We start from the raw sequence: 22,858 nt of genomic DNA on the forward strand, positions 1-22,858 counted from the left end.
ACTAGATATTTTTTTTCTAAGAGGTTTACATTTAGAATTTTCCATGGAAATGACCTGGTGCTTTTGTTGGTTTCAATCAGTCTCTCTGTTAGAACCTACAGAAGTTCAGCAAAATATTATTTTTTAAGTAGAGTGCCTTTGATGACAGCATCTACAGTCAGTGTCAGATAACACTGGGAGCTGCATTAGAAATTTGTTTTATGAGATTTTTTTTTTAAAAAATCTTCCAAATAAATTCCTTCCTGTCTGCAAATTCAAACAAAAATCACAGTCCCTTGCTGTAGAGACTGTCAATATGGATGTAAAAAAATGTCTTACAGGAAATATGTAAAAATGATTAAGTTTGGGAACTGTCCCTGGGAAGAAGCTCAGCTTCAGAATTTTTCCTCTTATTGTCAATATAGATCTTCCTCTCCAATAACAGGAGAAAAAACACAACCAAACAAAATAGCCCCGTAGCTCCTTCCAGTACAAGTCTTCTTTTCTGGAAAATGAAACTCCAAATAGTTTTGTGTTAGCCGAACTAGTAGAAGTACACAAATGTTTAACTGAATGACTGTTTGTGTGAATGTCCACTCACATCAGCTGTAAGTTATTTGGAGAAATATTTTCAGTCCAATCCTAAAAAGTGGTTTTTTCCAGAAGCACATGGATTGATTGTTGGAAATTATTACTTAAACAATTTTTATTTGTGAAAGTGATTAAGTTTAGAAAGTTACACCAGGCAGTGTGGTTTAAAGAATTTTAAGTTGCACAGTAACCATTTTTTTTTTTTTTTTGTTTATAATAGGCACTTTTGTCACAAAACATTTGAGTTTTACCATTTTAAAATGAGCTTACTTAAAAAATTAAGAAATTAAGTTACTGCACTAAGACTACAAGTGGCAAATTAATTTTTCTTTGTTCCTGTCTGTAACTTCTCTTGGCAGTACTTTCTGTTCAGAACTCTTCAGAAATTTACATTGCTTTGCAACCTCTTAGAATAAGGATTTGGGGATTTTCATCAGATCTGTTTCACTATTCAGATATCACAAAACTTATTAAAGGTATAGAAGAGACAAGCCAGATTTTTTATTCAAACAATTGCCAGAGTGCACATCAAAATAGAATTTTAATATCTTAAACTCTAGCTACATGTTACATCTAAAGAAATAACCATAAACAGAACTTCCACCTGTAGTCATATATAGAAAGCTGCTTTTGACTGTGTCTACTGAAAACCTTATTAACAATGTGAAAGAAAACAGGAACACTGGCAAAACATGTAAAGTTTGCAGACATTGCTGGAGTAGTAACTAAAAAAAGCAGATTATTTCATTTGGCTAAGACACATTCATGCATGCGTTTCAATACATTTAAATGAAAAGACATACATTTGGGAACTAAAAATACAGGTCTCACCTGTAGAAAGTGGAACTGCATTTCAGATATCAGCAGAAAAGTCATGGTGATTTTGGTAAGTGAGATGAGGAGGATGGGACCGTAATAAAACAATCTAATTTAGTCTGTAATTAGATTTTGAAATTACTAAAATGCATGTTCCTTAGCAAAGTGATGCAGACCACTGAGAGAAAGAAGAGAATGCATTAGAAGGAGCTGTGTAGAAAAGTTTGCTGTTTATGTTGCCAGTTCACTATTTGCTAAACCTAGAGCCAACCACTGAAACAGGAAATGTCCATTAGGAAATTGTAGTATTCCTGAATAAGTGTGGTGCAGTAATAAACCATTACAACTGTCTTCAGTATCTCACACCTCCCTATTAGGTAACACCTCCCTGTTGGGTTTAGAAAAGTAGGGTATGTTTCTAAAAATGTGGTTTTGATTCACCAGATGTCATGAGCTTGAAATAGGATTCACTTGGTAAGAGATTGCTAATAAACAAGAGTTCATGCTAAAGTAAAATAATATTCACCCTTACATTTTTTAATCTAATAATCCATGAAAAAAGGCTATGAAGCTAGTGATACAAATTGCATTGTTTTGCTAGTAAAGCAGAATTCAAGATAAGCATTCCATAGCAAAGAGTTTATTTCTTCATTATAGCTATTTGGATTGTTCTCCCACACTTGTTCTTTCTTCAGCAAACAGCCTCTTCTGCAGTCTCCCAGGAAAATCTTAGGAAGATATCATCCTACAAGCATGACTGAGAGGAAGCCCTCTGTGTTTTTAATCCTTTTGACATCTGTGACATCTGTTTCACACTCTTTCATTAAATAAGCTGTGAAAACCATTGACCTAAATGTTTGCTATATACACTTCTCTTGGACCATGTTAACAAAACAGAGTTCAGTGACTGTGTCAAGAAATTTTTCTCTTCTTACTACAATCACTTCAGCTAAAGCACTTCATTTAGGGCATACATAGATATACGCAAAATAATTGTATTTTTATATATGGGGAAAAAACCAACACGCCACACAAGTATTCTGTTTTCTCTTGCTGTTGTCCGGAATTTTTGCCCAAGACAGTGTCTCACAACTAGGCTGGAGGAATAATAAAATTAAGAAGTATACAAATTGTTTCAATTCCTGTCACTTGGAGCTCAACTTCTGCATTCTTGGATGCAAATATTTATTTCTGATTAATTAAAATAACTTTTTATTCCCTAGATTATAATCCATTTCTGACAATGCAGTTTGTGTTTTTCTTAAAAATAACTGTCACCATTTTATACAGGTGATGTGGGAGCGGAGACAAAATAGAAGAATCCTTCAGAGGTCAAAAGTGGAAGAGGAAAGAGATAAGATGTTCAAAGACAGTTGGTGGGGAGGAACAATCATTATTGCGGTTTCTCATTCTGGAAGATATATGTATAAGAATGTCAGGTGGGAATGACTACTGTATGAACTTTTTGAAGCTATGTGCGGTTGGAATGGGATGCTGTTCTTAAAACAGAAACCCTTCTAAAAATGAAATATTCAACACAACTAATGGCTTGTTCCTCCTTCACCCCAAGGTTTAAGCCACAGGACTATCATTTATGTAGTTCAACTAAGCAGAGCAGAGCTCATGAGAGAGATTCAAAGATCTTGACATTTTATTAAATTACATTCTAAATTTCAAAACCAGCCCAACTCTTCTCAAGCCAAAAGGTGTCGGATAAATTTTCCTGAGAATACTTGAGATATTAAAGAAGACCACAAATCCCTTGCATTCTTCTGAAAGTAATTCCAATAGTGAAAATCAATAATCCTCGCACATATTGTTTACTACGAATAGTCTGTCCTAATTTAAATACCTTTCCTTTATGCACAAGATTTTAGTTATTTTAGACTATACATTCCTTAGCAGGCTTCTCATAGCCCATATTCAAAAGCAAAATTGGTCAGCTTTCAATCCTCACAAACACCCCTCTGCTGAGTATATCATGGCAGGGACTATGCCATGATTATTCTGATAAATCTATATTAAAAATGGCTCTGTGGACTGAAACTTTTAATTGTAAACACAGGAGAAAATAAAATAATCTTTGGATACCAGACCCCAAGTGGGTTTTATTATGATTTTTCATGGTGATGTAACATAATAAGACCATCAATAGTTCATTAACACTGAAGAACTCAGACATGCTGTCAGAAGCAGCATCTTTTCTAAAGTACAAATGCCTTTTTTTTTTTTTTTTTTTTTTTTTTTTAGCATTAGTATTACTTGGCTCAGTCTGATGCACTAACAGCAAAATATTTCTTCCTGATGATTTTTTTGAAGTCCTAACAACAAAACCCAATAATAAGTAATAACGAAAAAAGCTTCTCCAGAGTAAAATAACATTCTGTGAGCTCTTACCTTTCACTTTAAAGCTTTGTAGTCACTAGTGCAATTGAGAAATCTATCAATATTTTAATGAGTTTGATGTGGGGAAGAAGAGCAATATCAATACCAAAGGCTGAGATTCAATTCTATTACAATTAAAGTTTCTCAATGCAAGCCATACAAATGTGATGAGTTTACAAATTTGGCCTGGAATTATTGTAAACTAAAGAGTTCTTTGTGATAGAGGCAGTATTTTCAACCTTTTCACAAACTCAGAAAAGCACCTCTGGTTCTTCTATGGTATCTTCTGTCAAAAGCCTCTGTACTTTTTAAATATACTATCCTAACTTACCTAAATATTGCAAAGGGTGTCTTTAATTTTAAATGTAAATGAAAGTTTGAATTATATTCCTTTTAATTCAAATTTGTTTGGAAGTTGTTCTTGAAAGTGGAATCACAGGGGAAATATGCGTTAGAGATGTCAACACAGCATATCAAATTGACAGTTTTCTGTATGTACTCTGCTCCTGTAATTCTTGATGTTTGCAAGAATAGGGGGTTTATGGTAAACTTTGTTGCAAATGTGTAACTCCTGACTTTGTTATTTAAGGCCATGGTAGGAAAAAAAAAAAAATTTCATTGCATATAGATTGCCAGTTCACTTAGTAAAGTGACAGAACATGTAGCAAATTGCATGACCTATGTGAAACTCTTGTTTCAATTAGGTGGCACATTAATTTGCCTGTGTCAGTCTACTGACTGGCACTTCTTTATGAAAATGACAAGTTGGAGTTCGCAGTTGTATCTTCATCTAAAAGTAAGAAGCCATTTTCTCATCTTTATAGTTGCAAAAGACATTCTGAATAAATATGAATTAAGAATAACCAGAGAATGATGTCTGTCAGTTTTAACCTGAGACACTAAGACCTAGTTATTAAAATGTTATCTCTTCCCATACCTCAGTAGTTTTTTGATATGCAATATTAATTTATCTTAGCTTCTGCATATTTAAATGTAAATGTTTCAAACCTCAATTTCTCCTCATACCAGCTAATATTTTGTTCCTGTGCCATCCTCTTCACCTTTTATCTAAGAGTAATGCTTTATGAAAATGCTAGGCTTGTTGACCAACTGGATAGTGCTGGAAGAGGCCCTTGATGCTCATCTGACTATGCACTGAAGCCATTCAAAGACAGAAGGAATCAAAAGATAATATTAAAATAGTCAATAGTTTCTTGAATATTTGGTGCCCTAAACCACTTCAGAATCAAACCACTGCCAGTGTCAGCGGGTAGAAAGTGGTAAGATTATCCAGGAGTGCAGAGAAGAGCCAGAGGGACTGAATCATTCAGCAATTACTTGCTGTTGGATCGGCACAGCTCTGTGGCAAATCACAATAGACTGAAGTCCTAGTTGGAAAATTAGTGCCCCTCCAGTATGGATTAAAAAGAAGCAAACTTCTACAGAATGATTCAGATCTCAGGCAATCTCAACCACCTCTGAATGATTCTCTTTCCTTACAGAGCAAGACTACCATATGCAGCTCCTGGATTTCGTGACTAAGGTTGAGTGGATGGAATTGAGACCTGCCCTCAACTTATGACTTTCAAAATGTTTTACTATCTGAGTTCTCTTTTTCTTCCATTATTTGTTTAGCCTGCAGAAATTAGGGTTACTCTGAGATGGATTCACTGTTAAATTAAAGTAATTCTCCATGTCTTCACCAGAGAGAAAAACAGCAAAAATTTAGTGCTTCTTCAAAATTGTCATTGAAGTCAAAATAATGTTCATGACTGCGGAAAATCTTACACTCACTGTAGTGCTATAACCTCTTTCCTTTAACAAACAGCACAATCTAAATGAAGGGTTTGAAGTTCAAGACTTAATTATGGCACCTTGTTCAGCAATTAAAAGGGAATTGCAAAAGAGATACTATGGTGTATATCACAATTAAACATGCATTTTACAATAGTATTTTTGCTCCTAATTCTTTCTTATAATGATGCTGATCAAAGCAATAGTAGGAAGTGAAAATTGTCTTTAAATAGAGGTGCCTAACCTTTAGCACAGACAACTTGCAGCTTCTTAAATCAAATCAAATCTTTATGCAACTAGAAAATTAATTATAGCACTATGTTTTTATGGATATGAAACCTAGCAGCAGTACTGTGGTGCATAATAAGACAATCTTAAGACTAGTTTATACACAGGCTTCTTTTCCACTGCAGATGTTTTATGCCTGTGGAGATAAGTGTGTTGACAACCATATTCTGCTCTGAAAGCTTTGAAATTAGAACCACCAACAGGCAACTTTAATGGCTCTGGGATAGTTTCATGATCACCCCAGACAAGAAAAAGTGAAGGCATAATGGCAAAATTACACATCCTTTTCATGTTGGACAGTAATTGTTATGTATGCGCACTACCTTTACTTGTTGGAAGACGCTTCTCTTAAGCTCTGTTTCAAGAAGAGAATGGTTATATTTAATCACCACTGTGGTTCCAGTTTGAGATTGTTACACTAATATCACAACGCTTCCACTGAGAACTGCAATAACTTCTCCTGGAAATGCCCAGTAAGAGTCTTGGTTTTTTCTATACATTGAACTCTGTCAGAGTTTCAAACCCAGAACCAAGTACAATTCAAATATCAGCTATCTACATCTATATACCCACCTATGCAATGTCAACAAACTCTCATGTTTATTTTGAGAGCAGCCCTGAGGAGAAGTACTTGGGGGTGTTGGCTGATGAGAAGCTCAACATGACCCAGCAATATGCACTTGAAGCCCAGAAAGCCAGCTGCATCCTGGGTTGCATCAAAAGAATTGTGACCAGCAGTTTGAGGGACGTGATTCTCTCCCTCTACTCCGCTCTCGTGAGACCCCACCTGGAGTACTGCACCCAGCTCTAGGGCCCCCAACATAAGAAGGACATGGACCTGTTGGAGCAAGTACAGAGGAGGGTCATGAAGATGATCAAAGGGCTGGAACAGCTCTCCTATAAAGACAGGCTGAGAGAGTTGGGGTTGTTCAGCCTAGAGAAAAGAAGGCTTCAGGGAGAGCTTATAGCAGCCTTCCAGTACCTAAAGGGGGCCTACAAGAAAGCCAGAGAGGGACTTTTTACAAGGGCATGTAGTGAAAGGACAAGGGGTAATGGCTTTAAACTGAAAGAGGGTAGATTTAGATCAGATGTAAGGAAGAATTCCTTCACTGTGAGGATGGTGAGGCACTGGAACAGGTTGCCCAGAGAGGTTGTGGATGCCCCATCTGGCAGTGTTCAAGGCCAGGCTGGATGGGCCTTTGAGCAACCTGGTCTAGTGGAAGGTGTCCCGCACCATGGCAGGGGGGTTGGAACCAGATGATCTTTAAGGTTCCTTCCATCCCAAACCATTTTATGATTCTATGACTCATTCTTTAAAAATATTCAGAGTTCTTTAGTAAAGTCTCTTAGCTTTAGTTGCTGCTGTACAACTCAAGAACTTTTAAGAGTTAACCTCTCAAAAAGGCACATGTCAATCATACGGTAAAATTGCATGCTTCTGTGTTTTTAACATCTGAATTAACCTTTATATTCTATTGTACTCTGAAGCAGTAAGAGAGGGTTCCTGTGCCTACAGGGTTTATACACTAAGGACTACCAAACAGATTATCTCAGCTGAAGTTGGAAAGTATGTCTTTTTTGTATGATGGTGGTGAAGAGGAAGAATGTGGAACATTTCTTTTATTGAATAACTCCAAAATATCATCAGAGTGTCAGGATCTCAGCGAACCTTTCTTCAAGCAACAAAGAAAAGTCAATTAATATTTTGTTACATGTGAACTGTCCCTATGTGCCACTGCTTCTCACAGTGCCAGCAATATCATAAACTACAAGGTGTATTTTTTGTTTAATGTAGCACATTACTAGAGCCACTGAACCAAAACATCATGAGCTAAGCAGCCTGCAGTAGACTTTACTTGTTATCAGATTCTTCAATTTCTTCCAATTACTGAACAATCACTTCCTAAATTTCCTTTAAAAAAACCCAACGTTAACACAAATAGATTGTTACTTAGAGCAAGTTTTAAATGCCTATCTAATTTTCCAGTTGCAGTGTTTCATAGCCCTTGGATCAAACTGCTGTGACAAAAATCACAAATTCTCTCTCTCTCTCTCTCTCCTCTACATCACCATCATACCACCAACTAACAGCAAATACAATAGTCAGTATATTTCATCTACGAATACATAAAAAGCCTGTAACTTTCAAGGTCTGGATTTCTCTTTAGAAACATTATGCAGTGGAAATAACAAGAAGATTTCTATTACAGATTCAGGAGAAAAACCCCAATATTTTCCTTTCTTTTTGGATGCCTTATAAGAAACAAATAATCACATATTTTTCTTTTGTTTGTTTGCTTGTTGTTACTTTCAGAACAAGAGAAATGAAAACTGTTAAAAACAATCCATGCTGGTCACACAGTTCATATAAGAGTAAGGAGGCAATAGAAGCTAATGGACTAACCCACCAACTCAAGACTTAAGACAAGATACCTTTATCTGTGGTTTTGTCACAACATCCTTCAGTAATTTAACCTCTGTATCATTAAAAACTAACATATTAATTATCATTTTACAGGATCATTACACTTTCATACTGACATTGAAGACCTAAATATTAATTACAGTTAAGTATAACCCTCACATCAGTAGCATCCAACCTCACAATTATCCAGTCCCATACAGCATACAGGGAACAGGACACCGTAGCTCAGAGGCAGTAGTACCAGTAATACAAGCCAGTGTGAAACTGCACCATCCATTTTGTGCAGGTTTATGTTGACACATGTTCTGCATAGGCATAAATATACCCAGAGCACAGTACTGAAATGCAGCTGATGATGAAAATGAACATGAATAGTATCACTAAAGGAAGCTACATCCAACTTACACGGATGCACAACACCACTAAATGCGCAACGTTTGGAAGAGAAAGTGAAGAATACCCTGCCTAACTTGAAAATGCCATTAATATAACAGAATATAACAATGCATAAAACTAAACTTTAATCAACACCACACACCTCTTTAGTGGTAAATGACCCTGCATGGAAAAAGTAAACCATCCCTTGAATTGAAAACAAAGCTTCTTTTTATCTTGTTCATTTTCAGACCCACTAATGATCACTAAATCCTAGGCAACTAATGGTGTGAAACAATTTAAGTGCTAATCAGGCATCAGTAAAAGGAAAATCTAACTGGCAACCTGCAGTGGTGATGTCAAATCTGTGTTCATTTGTGATCAAATTCTACCATGACATACCAGTATTGTCACTGAAAAATTACAAAAAGTCTTGTGTGTAACATTAAAGAATCATTTACGTAGTTTTAAGGGCTTTATGCTAGATCAAGCAAAGGGAAAACAAAACAAATCAAAACAAAAAAAATCAGAAAACCCAAGAAAGTGTAAGAAGTTAGGAACTGGAACGTGTCCCTGTAGATTTTACAACCAAGCTATGAAAATCATTTAACTGGAAAGTAGATTTTCATTTGGGTAATTGTCAACCTGAGTTGTGGATATCAGATTTCCAAATACTGATTAACCACAATATTACGTTTTGTGGAAACTTATCTGTTTGACAAACTTCTGAGCAAATTCTACTTACACAGCATGTATCAAGTACCTGTGATATTCCTACTAACTTGCACCATAGGCTCAACAGGGAGCTTGCACTCTTAAAGCTGCCAGAAGAAGAGTGGACACACCAACCACATGTACAGTGACTGTGTTTCAGGGCAAACTAGTAAACAGAATAGCCCTCAAGGTTTTTGTAATATGTTGGAGGCCTCTGTAACTCCAAATGGAATAAAAAAGTCCATTATAAATATTTCTGTTAAAAGAAAAAATCATGGAACATTTAAATATTCATGTTTTTCATTCCATATCGAAATAGTTGTAAAATCTTTGGTGAAATATCAGAATTTTCTACAGATTTTTTAGTTTTTCTAGCTCTTCAGCCAAAGTTTTCTAATTTACAAAATCAACAATATCTGTAATCATTTGTATATTAATATGTCTGTATCTTTTACCTGAATTGACAGATTCTCCACCAGAAAGTAAAACCACAAAAATGTCACTCTAAAAAAAAAATAAAAAAATTCTGTTTATCATATGCAAAGATCAAGGATCTGCTACTGGAGAGGGAAAACTATTACGTCAGTTTTATCTCCAAAAAGAGTTTGTAGCTGTCACTGGCAGTTCTTTGAAATAACCAGCTGAATATATAGTGGTAACCCAATAACTAAAAAAAATCTCAGGTATTAACAGAAATGGGATTGAGAACAAGGTAGAGGTTTATGCAAAATTTTGGTTCACCAGTATCTGTCCTGGGCTCTGATATGCAGAGCTCTGGTCTTTCTCTCTCAAGAAAGACACGGTGGAAGTAGAGAAGGTACAGAAAAGAGCAACTAAAATGAATAAGGAGATGAAGAATTTACCTTTAAAGAAGGAAATAAAAAGGCTGTGACTCTCTGTAGAGAGAGAAGGATGAGAGAGAGTATGACTGAGGCTTACAACACCAAAAAGTCAGTGGATAAATTTAATGCAGATCTGCTATTCATCAAATACCACAGAACTAGAAGTAGAGGAGACGCATTGAACCTAGCAGGAGATCTATCTAAAATAGACTTTTTTGTTTTAAAAGTACATTTTTAATACAGTGTGTGTTAAACTTTTCAAATTTACTGTTACAGCAGATTGTGGATGCAGAAAGAGAAGGTTCAAAAGGTATTACATTTCTGAATAGGAAATTGTAAATACATAGTAAAGGGAAAATGTAGGAATGTATTGTCTATTCTATCTACACTATTGATAATAAGCCCAGGGTAGCTGAAAAAATGGCTAGAAAATTTTGGTGTTCCTAAATAGGTCCTTCTAAATGACATTGCTTCAGGTAGACTATTGGCCTAGGTGGACTGCTGTTTTAACCTAGCAGTGCACTACAGTTTTTATCACAAAAGTTTCTATACAAATGAAACACAAGGAAATCCTTCCTTGAACTACAGAAGTGGAAGAGCATGCATTTCCAAAACCAGTTCTAGTAGCTTTAATTGCATCTTTTTGAAACCTTTTTTCATAGAATCATAGAATATCCTGAGTTGGAAGGGACCCACAAAGATCATTGAGTCCAACTCCTGACTCCACACAGGACAACCTAAAAGTTGAACCATATATCTAAGAGTGTTGTCCAAACTCTTCTTGAATACTGACAGGCTTGGGGCCATGACCACCTCCCTGCGGAGCTTGTTCCGGTGCTTGACCACCCTCTGAGTGAAGAATCTTTTCCCAATATCCAATTTGAACTTCTCCTGATGTATCTTTAAGCCATCCCCTTGTGTCCTGTCACAGCACACCAGACAGAAGCGATCAGCACCTCCCTCTCTGCTCCCCTTCACGAGGAAGTTGTAGACACTGGTGAGGTCCTAGTATCCTCAGCTGCTCCTCATAAGTCACACCCTATAGTGCTTTCACCATCTTTTTTGCTGTCCTTTGGACGTATGCTAACATTTTCATATTGTTCTTATATTGTGGAGCCCAGAACCGCAGACAGTACTCGAGATGAGTCTGCACCAACGCTGAGTATAGGACAACCACTTCTTTCAACCAATTAACTATACCGTGCGTAATGCACTCCAGGGTATGGTTGGCCATTTTGGCCAGCAGGGCGCATTGTTGACTCATCTTGATCCTACCATCAACCTAAACCGCAGATTCCTTTCTGCAGGGCTGCTCTCCAGCATCTTGTCCTCCAATCTATACCTATATCCAGGTTTATACCCTCACAGGTGAAGAATCCAGCATTTGTCCTTGTCAAATTTCAGATGGTTGGTGATTGCCTAGACCTCTTATCTATCAGGATCTCTCTGTAAGGTCTCTCCACCCTTGAGAGAATCAATGGCTCTTCCTAATTTAGTATCATAGGCAAAATTACTCAGTGTGCACTGAACTCCTGTGTCCAGGTCATTAATAAAAACATTGAAGAGAACTGCTCCTAAAATTGAGCCCTGGAGAACACCACTAGTGACTGGCCACCAGCCAGATGTTACCCCATTTACTACAACTCTTTGAACTCGATTCTTCAGCCAATTGTTCATCATTGTATTGTATACTTGTCTATCTGTATGCTGGACATTTTGTCCAGAAAGATACTATGACAGACAGTATCAAAACCTTTGCTAAAATCCCCAAGCCCCACATCTACCGCCTTCCCTTCATACACTAGGTACGTAACCTTGTAATAAAAGAATATTAAGTTAGTAAGGCATGATGCTCCCTTCATGAATCCATGTTAGCTTTGACCGATGACTGCATTGTCTTTTAAGTGTTTTTCAATAACTCCTAGAATAATCTTCTCTGTCATTTCACCAGGCACCAAAGGGAGACTGGTATTGTTGGTATTAATGAAACTGTTTCAGAGCTTCACATAATACCAGGCACTCTAGTACTTATAGTATGTTTCCCAGATCCTGGCAGGGGATGGGGCAGGGGGAAAGGCACCCCCCCCAAAAAAATCCCAACACTCACCCCCTTAAAGTTACAGAAAAGAAAAATCAAACAAAAAGCAGTAACATAGAACTGAACTAAAGAATCTTTGCAGCACTGCGATACCTTCTGCCTGATTGTCTTTTGGGCTTTCAAGAGGCAATAATGTTTGAGCAAGGTTATCTAATAAAATTGTCTAGCTGTGATGAAGAAAAAGATTCAGAGAAAAAGCAAACTAAAAATAAAATAACAAAACATAGGGTTCAAATAATTTAAAGGGGAAAATGGGAAAAGATTTAAAGGTAAACCTAAGATTTGTGTAGTCATCTGTGTTTCAACACCTTAGTAATACTTCCTGCTCTACTATAAATTTTTTAGCGTTTATTAATAAGATTTATTCTTGTGCTACCTACAGGTATAGTATTTAATACTCTTAAACAACAAACTGAGTATTTCTTATATTTCTCATGGAAAGCTTATCAAATTTCAAATAAGCTATAGATTTGAGATAAATTATCCTTTTTTTCTTAATTAAAAAACAATATAGCATAGGACTTCCACTGAAGGCCACAGATTTTATTTTTCTTTTTTGTTAAAGAACTGATTACCAAGAGGTATGTAAGCAGCATTCAGTCTGGTGTTTTATTTGGCAATCTCTTGCACCAACAACAGAAATGTCATTACTGTTCCAGCTGAAAATGAACACTGAAAAGTTAAAATAAGATTATTAGTTTTTAGCTGAATCGATGAACTGATTCAGCTCACCATAGAGATGACTTCTAGATATCAGAGGGTGGCAGCTCAGTATTAGATCCTGAAACCCCAACTGTTAACATACTACGATGGGGACAAGGAGACTGAAGTGGAAACAGACATGAAATGAAGGACATGGACAGGGGATAGAAAGGTAGGCAAACAAAGGACAGTGTATTGATGTACAAACCTTAGGTATAAAATTTCAGTCATGCAATAAATAACAACCAAACTTCTCTACAAAAAAATACTATGCTGCTTTTGATTGTCACAATACACAGGTTAGACACTATCAGACTATTCATTATATTAAATTGCCTGTATCTATTACTAAGGTAAGTTACCTAACCTTCATCTCTGGCTATCTTTAGCCATGAGCTAGATAAAGTTTGTTGAGAATGATAACAGTATGCTTAATCTTGCTTTGGGGAAGGAGAGTGAATCAAGTGACCGCTAGTCTTATGATTGCATTGCTTTATGCTTTTCAAAATACTCCTTTTTTGAGTACCCTTTTTTTTTTTTTTTTTTTTTTTTACTTTTGGCAAAAAACACAACAGAACCACAGCCCTTGGATGACTAAAGAAGGATATGCCCAGATATTTGGGAAAGCAAATAAAGTACAAATTCAGTGGCTGGATGGAAGAAAAGACAACTGCATCCACTTGCCTACCATTAATACATCTGATATGAAGTGTGATCCTTGACTGCACAACTATGTAACTTTTCCATAACCAATGACTATGTTATCACTAGCTATTAAAAGAATATAAAACAGAATAAGCCAGTGTTGGCTAAATCAAGGGGGAATATTTATAATCATATCTTTTTTTTATAGTTTTCAATATAAATTTCAATATAATAATATTTATATATATAGCTAAAATAAACTTCCGTTTGAAGCTCCAGCTTAACAGAATCAATATCTAGCATGCAAATTTCCTGTTCAAGTAAGAAAATTATTATTTCTGTTACTGCACCTAGGATAGGAATAATTTCTTGAGCATTTTTAAATGGAGATACACATGATCTGAAGATAGAACACTTGATCATTTTCTAAGACAGGATTCCTGATGCATGCAAAAAAGCTGTACCAAATAATTTATTTTACAGTTTTTGTCATATGTTTTGTCAGATTTTATCCCTTTAATAAATAATATGATTTTCTGAAGAGTTAGCATTTGTTTACAAATAAAGCAGATAATTCATGTTCAGACAAATTTTGTTTGCTAGAATTATGTTGTTGGGTATGATAATTAAAATGTAATGCGGGTGAATTCTTTCTGAAAGGCTTTTGCTTTACCATATGTATTTTTATGTAAGAACCACATTTTTGATCAAATAGCATATGACAAATTACTTCTAATGATTTGTCATAAAAGGGAACACATTGGGTAATAAAGCTAGCACTCTGTGCAGAAGGTCAAACTTTCACTACAGTATAAGAAATACGTAAGTAAAAGTCACTGAAAAAATCTCTTATTAATCCTTTCTGTTAAACTTACAAATGCTATTATGAGGCACCTAGTGTGAAAGACAGCACCTTGCAATACACAGAGCATTTTAAACTTCTTTTCAATATAAGCATATGGAGCCAAAAATTAATTAGAGTCACAATACCTTAACTTTTCCAAATATTCAAAGGTGTTCTCTGATTCCAAGTCTCTTTTTGAAAGACACAGAAAAGTGGCGTATGACTTTTATTACACAGACTTCAAGACCAAGTAAGGAATTATAGATTGTCTGTTCTATCATGTGATAAATGATCTGGGCAACTACCAAAAGGCAAATAATAATTTTCATTTTACTGTGGGTATTGTGAACACAGAACAATGTTTTCCAGAGTTAGTATTGGCCCTGATAAATACAAACAAGGACACAGTGTCAGAGTTCAAAACATTTGATTTTACTACACTTTCCTATACTTCAACACTTTTCCAAATATTCATAATGAAATTTCATTACTGCCTTGAAAAGTCAATAGACAGTTCACCTTTCATTTACAAAGGAATGAGAAACTATCAGAATATTTTGATATTTTAATGGCTTTGGGCATAAGTAGCTACAAACCTGCAACAAACAGAAAATAGATTGTGAAATCTCTCTTCATAAAGCTGAGTTTTCTTAGGCAAATTTTATATCTTATTCAATACCATATATTTTGTCTAACATAACTATATGGGATAAAACAATCATCCTCATAATGTAAGGCTTGGGAATAGAAGGTAATCTGATCTTCAGTCATTTTTTATAATCTATTACTATTCTCAAAATATATTTCAGTTTTTTTCTTGTAGTCCAATGGTGAAGCAATTTCTATGCAGATTTTTTAAATTCAAAGATTCATTAAGTTCTTTATATGCATTACATAGATGTGAGCCATAGGGGTTTGTCATCATACATACAGGAGTTTGCCTCAAAAAAGGTGGTTTTGGAAAATGAAATATCTTTCCATGTAACACAGGTCCAGATTTAGTCATTCAGAAAAATGTGAGAGGAAGGACTACCTGTAATATTTCACTCATTTGTTCCTAGTTCCTTGTCTCACTCTATCCAGATGCTGAACAACACATATTGTCTGAAGAAGAATGCTGGATAATTTTCCTTTCAGGTTTGGAGAATCTTTAACTTTCCTAAACCCTAATCTTAAAGGAAGACAGTTTCTCTGTTCAGTTCTACTGTATGGTTCTGAGGCATTTTTCTTACAGTCACCTGGGCTTCTCCAGTCCTGTCAGAGCTCTTTAAAGCATGGGTCCTCTCCTGTTTAAAGAAATTTTCATCCAATTTCAGCTTACCTTGAAGTATTAAAATAATTACAGAAAGTGCATATTTGATAAAGCATTTCAAATGCTTTCCATTCAAGTTTTACTGAACCTGCAGTGAAAGTGTAGCTGGAATAAAACGTACTAGTCCCCATATGTGGCAAGCATTTGCTACTTAGATGTCACATTCCATGTATTTTGTTCTTTGTCCAGCATTTCACTACCAGGCTGCCGAGCGCTTAAAATGAGGCCTGGAGCATTACATTTCAGCAAGCAAAGTCTGAGGCATGAAGTCACATTACTGATTTTTATTTTAGGTATGAAAATCAGTATAGATCAGAACAACTGAAAAAAAAAAAAAAACTAGATCCCTTTGTTTAGCTTTTCTTTAAATAGTTTTAGTGGCTAAAACTGCCTTGTTATTGTACCCATGAATATATATGTCTTACACCTTTTTTTGAAATAGTCCCAATCCTCTTCACAAAATCTCTCTGCCTCAAAATAACCATTTATATGAGACTTTCAGCATGAAAGTCCATTATTAGATATATGACTCAATTTGCCCAGCTTAAAAAAAAAAAAATAGTTTTGAGTACCTCACCAGTTTCAAAGTCCATCTACTTTGTACTTATCTTGCTTTTTTCTACACCTACACGATAAACAGAATAAACATAACTGTATAAAAGACATAATTACAGTGATTATAAAAGTATAAAAATACTGTAAAATGTTTAAAATATTATCCTGAAAAATCAAATAATGGACTAGAGGTGAAAATTGCTCTATAATTTGCAGTACTTTTACATATTATCTTTAAGCAAGGAAGGACTTCCATATTGCTTACTAGTCATATTGATTAGAGAAAATACAGAAAATGGCAATAAGAATGATCTACCTCTTAGTCAACCTGTCAGAGTACCATGCACTTTTTTTGGCACATTACAAACATCTGTAATCCTCCTGCTGCTTTATGACACCTGAGATCAGGTCATTCTAAAGGGCGTAGCTGTCTACTGAATGCTAGCTAAATAATTTTTAACTAGTCAACGTGGGAGATTTTCTAGAGAATTTGGACAAGCAAAGAGTTTCTACCCCACCTATCTCAGGACCAGGCTCACCCAGCCTCATTCGGAAGACAGTATCTCCAAAACAGAGTCTTCTAACACCATAGGAAAGCATCAGCTGAAATGTAAGCATTTCACTGGCTAATTCAAAAGCCCTACATAATGTTCAGTATCCAGCCCGACTCTTCTTGTGGCTTTGTATCAAAAAACTTGCAGCTTACAGGAACCATGCCAAAAGTTGTCATGTTGTCTGAGAACAGACATGCTATCAATCAAGATTCATGAATGAGAAATATATCAGTGTTTAATAAGCACAATCATGCCACCCCTACCCATAAAATCCATAAAAATTGGATTCTGAGATGCTGGGAGAATATACTGATGGGTCTATCACTGTACACGAGCTCTTTGTCCTATACATTGCCTAGACATCACAAATCTGTGCTGGCAGTGAAAGAATTATGACCTAGGTGGACGTTTGGTATGTCTCAGTGAAACCATTCCCACAAGAAGATGAAAGCTGTGAAGGCTTAAAATTTGTTTGTAATGACCCTATAGGACTTTACAAAGACAAGGAGAAAGTGCCTGAATATCCTAGGGGTAGCAGGAAGGAAGCTAGTGGTAAATGGAACAAGTCACAGTGTGAAGCATTTCAGCACTGTCTTTACCAGCTAGTGCATTATGTCTTAAAGGTTTGAAAAATACAAAGTCTATGAAAAAAATCACTACTAAAATTGAAGTTCTCTTGTAAGTCATTCTAGAAAAACATTTTCTTTGAGTGACTTCATGTAACTGGCTGTGCCTGAAGAAGTACTGTGTGGGATAAAACTGATAGAAATGGAGCAGTACATTATGCTTTCAGGCTTACAATTTGGGGAGGAATAGAAACCCCCATGCACATGATACATTTCAGTTGATCAGCATATCACTGTGACCTGTTTGTAACATACTCCTTTTATAACCACTATGCAGTCCGATTTGGCAGTAGGCTGACATAATATATAACTCCACAGTAGGTTCTACTTTATCTGTGTTTTAAGAAACAAGATTTATATTTTATAGCAAAGAACTTCTGTCTGTAATGTTCAGTTTAGTTTTCTGCAACTGAGTCTAAAAAACCAACCATAACACACAGCAAATGGACTGTGCCAGTGGTAGACAGACTACACGTGTAAACATACCACATGTAGTGAACAAGGCTAAGGGATAGAGAACCTGAACCCTATTAAGAGCTGCACATTTTCTCGTGGAGTTTCAAGCACTGCGGACTGACAATAAATACTTTTACCTTTTTGCTATAGTGAAGCAAGAGGGTTTACAATAGAAGGCGGTAATTGACACACTCTCCAAAAGCTCCACAGAAGAACTCCTAACTGGATACAATTGCAATGTTGTGCTGTTTGCACTCCGAGAAACAATTACTATTATTGTTATTAACTTCTTGTCTGTACATTCTTTCATTTTTTTGGTGGCTTCAGTAGACGTATTAGGTGGGGGGAGAAAAATTATCCTTGGCAGCTTTTCTTAAGTTTCTTAACCACATGCGGGGCAGGGGCGGGGAGGAATCTTTCAAACTTTGGTTACTTCTTGTGCAAACTTAAAATATAAATGCCGAATCACAAACTGAAAATGAACAGAAAAACAGAATGGTAAACTATCACATGGTATTAATTTTACCTGTATTTCCCATGGGAAGAACACAGTATGTCTTCTTAACTAGAGTAAAATTACAGTAACTGTCTCACAAAGTTATCAAATCAAATAGGTACACAGGTCATTAAATTAATAAAGACAATGTAGTACCAACAAGATACAGAAATAATGTGTGAACAGGTACAAAGGCAAGTCAAGACTATAAAAATGATTCAATATTCAGAGACTTGTAATGATTAAGGGTTTCAGGAAGGACTCTCTCAACTAGATATTTCTCCAGAAAGGAAAGTAACTGTGCTATGTGAAAGTTTGCTTTGTAGCAGTTTACATGTGTGTCAGAGCCTGAATGCAATGTGTTGGGTGTTCTTGCTTTTTATTCTGAAAAGAGGACACCAAATGGATGCCAAACAGAACCAAGTTAATTTAAAACAGATGAAGGATGTTTTCAAAAGTAACATGCTCTTTTCATAGATTATAGCATGACTATTTGTATCCAGGTATGAAACGACTTCCACATAGAATAGAAAAAATTACAATAGTCGAAGACTCTGTAAGGAAACTTTCTGTTCTTGGCTGTTCAAGAATTGCTTTGAATACTGTGATGACACTAGTTCTTCATCTGACTTCTCATGAGCCAGTCTCTTTTAAATGGCTTTAATGCAGGGCTGTCAATTTTTACATAGGAAAGGTCTGTGCTCCAATTATAATACAACTTGGGTTACAGAGTCAAGTATGGATTTTGACCACAGCTGTAAGTCCAGTCAAAGGATTTTATATTTTCCTAAAGTATATTAGTAACTCTTAAACCACATTCTGTAATTCCTAATTACAGAAATACCAAAGGAATTAAAAACAAGCAACAAAAAAGCCTTCAAAATCAAGACTTTGCCTGAACACAAATAGGAGTATAGGGCTGTTCCTCAATCCATCAGAAACTAAGGATTTTACCACTTCATATTAAGTATGTCAATGTGAATGAAGAGCAATATTTTCAGTTATTGAATTTGGAACTAATTGTGATATAGTTAAGAGTGTACAGGTACAATGTTAAGAGTAAAGAGAAGTATAGCAAATGCTGATCTGTCAAGAAGTAGAGCTTAATTTTGTCTGTATATATGAAAACAAACATTTGAGATAAAAAAATGGATTGATCATTTAACAATTGTTATTTGTCAAAGGTTTATTGAATTATATCTTTTTAAGGTATGGAGAATTTACATTAGAACATCTGCAATCCTTAAGTAGGAATATGAAATTATGAAACTGCTTGCAGCCACAAATTCTCTCATGCAGATTCCCTGGTTCCCTTCCTCAAATATTAATGAATTGGGATATTTTTCCAAAACATATTTATAGTTTAAGAAACTATTAGGTTCTTTAATTCTGTCCCTGCTCCACAAATATACTTTAACTACCATTTACCTCCTGATATGTGCTTATAGAATCACATTTTTGATTGGCAAAATCAATATATTTCTGCTTTCACTCTAAGAAAACAACCCCAAGAGAGCTCAAAATTAAGCATTCTCCCACTTACTTCACTGGTGACCCAAACTGGCAGGCTTTTGCCACTAACATAACTAGTTTTCACAATAGATTAGGAAGGGAATAAAGAAATAACACCCTCATATCTGACATCACAGCATTCAGAGTACTTAATTTTTGCTTCGATACCTGACTTCCAACATTTTAAAAACCCCATTTTGGATTGCTGTACCTCCAGATCTTAAATTTGACAAAGAAATGAAAAAGAAAAAAAAAAACAAAAACAAAACAACAGAAAAAAGCTTGTGAATACTTACTACATCAAGTTTTATGTGAAATAAACCTAAATTCCCTTCATGTCTTTCCTTCTCTATCCTCTTTTCTCTTTATCCCATTTCCAAATACCTTAAAGGCTATCTTCTATCCACAAGGAAATGACCTCTCACTTGAATTTCTATACAGATTTTCAAAGCATTGATACATAATTTATACATCTCACAAATATAAACTGAAAAAACATTAAATATAAAGCTGCTTTATCTCTTAATCAAATCTAGTTTATCTTGTCAAGCTTTTTAAATTAGCTTTGATTTTTGTTAATTCAGGGAGATTAAGTCCCCTTTAGCAACACTCAGGGATAAAAAACCCAGAGAGATATTTGGATTTATCTAGTTGTTAAAAAAAGTAATTTTAAATTATTAATGTCTTACATACAACTAATTAGAATGTCCTCTATATTCAGAAATGGGGGGGGAGGGGGGAGAAAAAAAAAGAAACAAATTATAGTATTTTCTCATTTTTTGCCAAAATACTCTCACTTACTCTCACTTGCATTTTCCCATTTAGAGGTTGCTGAGAGTAACTAGGATATTAGGTTTCACGAGAAACATGCAGTAGCTATTCCTTGATAGCAGAAACACCACATTTGAAAAGGTAAAACAGTTTTGGTTTTTTGTCAGTCAGAACTTTGGTTATCTGGTTCCTCTAACACTAGTCTTCTCTCATGCTTAGTGTATTCATCTAGAGGACTGAAGATCCTTCTCTGCCTGAGGGATTTAAACCTTCCTCATCTAAACTAGAACTGGTGGTACATAAATATCTGTATTAACATAAAAAATGCATAATAAAGAAAATTACCCTTGCAAAAATATTCCAAGTGGTTTTGAAATTATACAAATATTGTTCTGTTTCTTTATCAATATTCCATATAACATTTATGAGGTGTATGTTTTCTCAAAAATACCTCAATTTTAAACATGTATGTGTTATACTCATTCTGATTTGTAATTTCTTTGCTTGTGTTTTACAGAAGCTATTTCAAAGGTATTTGCATAACCTGTGTGGTATTTCTATGAGTTTGGTGTAACAAGGTCCAAATATGTATATTTTATTATAAGGGAAGAAAGAATACTAAGTTTCTTTATTATTGTTGAAATAGAATTAGGAAAATAAATCCTCTGTTTATTCCCCAGCATTTTTTGGCAAGTCAGATAAAAAGTATTAAAGAATCAAAGATAATTTTTTCCTAAATGCTAACAAAAATACCTGTCATGTATCACATGTTCTCATTCTCACTCAGATTGAAGTAACACAGGTATAAAAATACCAAGTTCACCCAGCAACAGGTGCTCCTCTCTCTTAAATAGAGGTCCTTATATTACACATGCTACAGTAGAACAGATAGGCTGGAAAGAGCCTCTAGAAAGATAATTATCCTTCTATTTCAAGTTTAAATGTTAAATTTAGCTAGAATTTCTTGTAGAAATTGCATTCATATCCCCATCATTCTGTGCTTCTGTCTTGACATGGCTCTTACACAGAGCTTCTAATTAACGTTTTATCACCGAAAGAGTTTCCATTTGTTCTATTGGAACACTAATCATAAACATATATCCATTGTAAAGAAGCCCATCTAGCACAAATTTGTCCCCACATCCACTTGGAGATGTAGCTATTTAAACTGATGTTGTGGTTTAAACCCAGCCGATAACAAAGCACCACGAAGCCACTCGCTCAATCCTCCCTGCCCCAGTGGGATGAGGAGGAGAAAATGTAAAGAAACGCTGGTGGGTCAAGACAAGGACAGGGAGGGATCACTCACCACTTATGGGCACGGGCAAAAGACGGGGTCAACTTGGGGAAGAAACAAAATCAATTTACCTTACTACCAATGAAATCAAAACAAGGATACAGAGAAGTAAAAACAAATCTTAGAACACCTTCCCTCATCCCTCCCTCCTGCCCGGCTCAACCCCCCTCCCGGTTCTCTCTCCCTCCTCCCCCCGGCAATGGGGGTTGGGATCGGTTCCTCACCCCTTGTCTCTGCCGCTCCTTCCTCCTCAGGGGAGGAGGACTCCGCACACTCTTCCTCCACCAACTTCTCCAAGGTAAGTCCTTCCCACGGGCTGCAGTTCTTCACAAACTTCCCTGGTGTGGGTCCTTTCCACAGGCCGATCTTCAGTCCCAGCCTGCTCCAGCACGGGCTTCCCCACGGAGTGGCGGCCATCTTGGGGGGCCTCCGCTCCCCGCTCCCCTCCACGGGCTCAGGGGGACAGCCTGCCGCCTCACCGCGGGCTGCGGGGGCATCCCCTCCTGCCTTCCTCCCTGACCTCGGTACCCACAGAGGGGTTCCTCTCCCGTTCCAATCCCCCGACTCACCGCAGGTTTCCCCTCTGAACTCTGCTCTCCCATCACTGAGGGGCTCGGCCTGGGCCAGCGGTGGGTCCAGCTTGGAGCCGAGGAAACTTTGAGCAGCTTCTCACAGGAGCCGGCCCAGCAGCCCCTGCCCCGCTACCAAAACCCCACCACACAAACCCAAATTAATTGGATTCAACCTGAATACAAAGAATTTAATTTTTTGCTGTTGTCTG

This window comes from Accipiter gentilis, chromosome 31 (genome assembly GCF_929443795.1).
Source record: "Accipiter gentilis chromosome 31, bAccGen1.1, whole genome shotgun sequence".
Lineage (NCBI taxonomy): Eukaryota > Metazoa > Chordata > Aves > Accipitriformes > Accipitridae > Astur > Astur gentilis.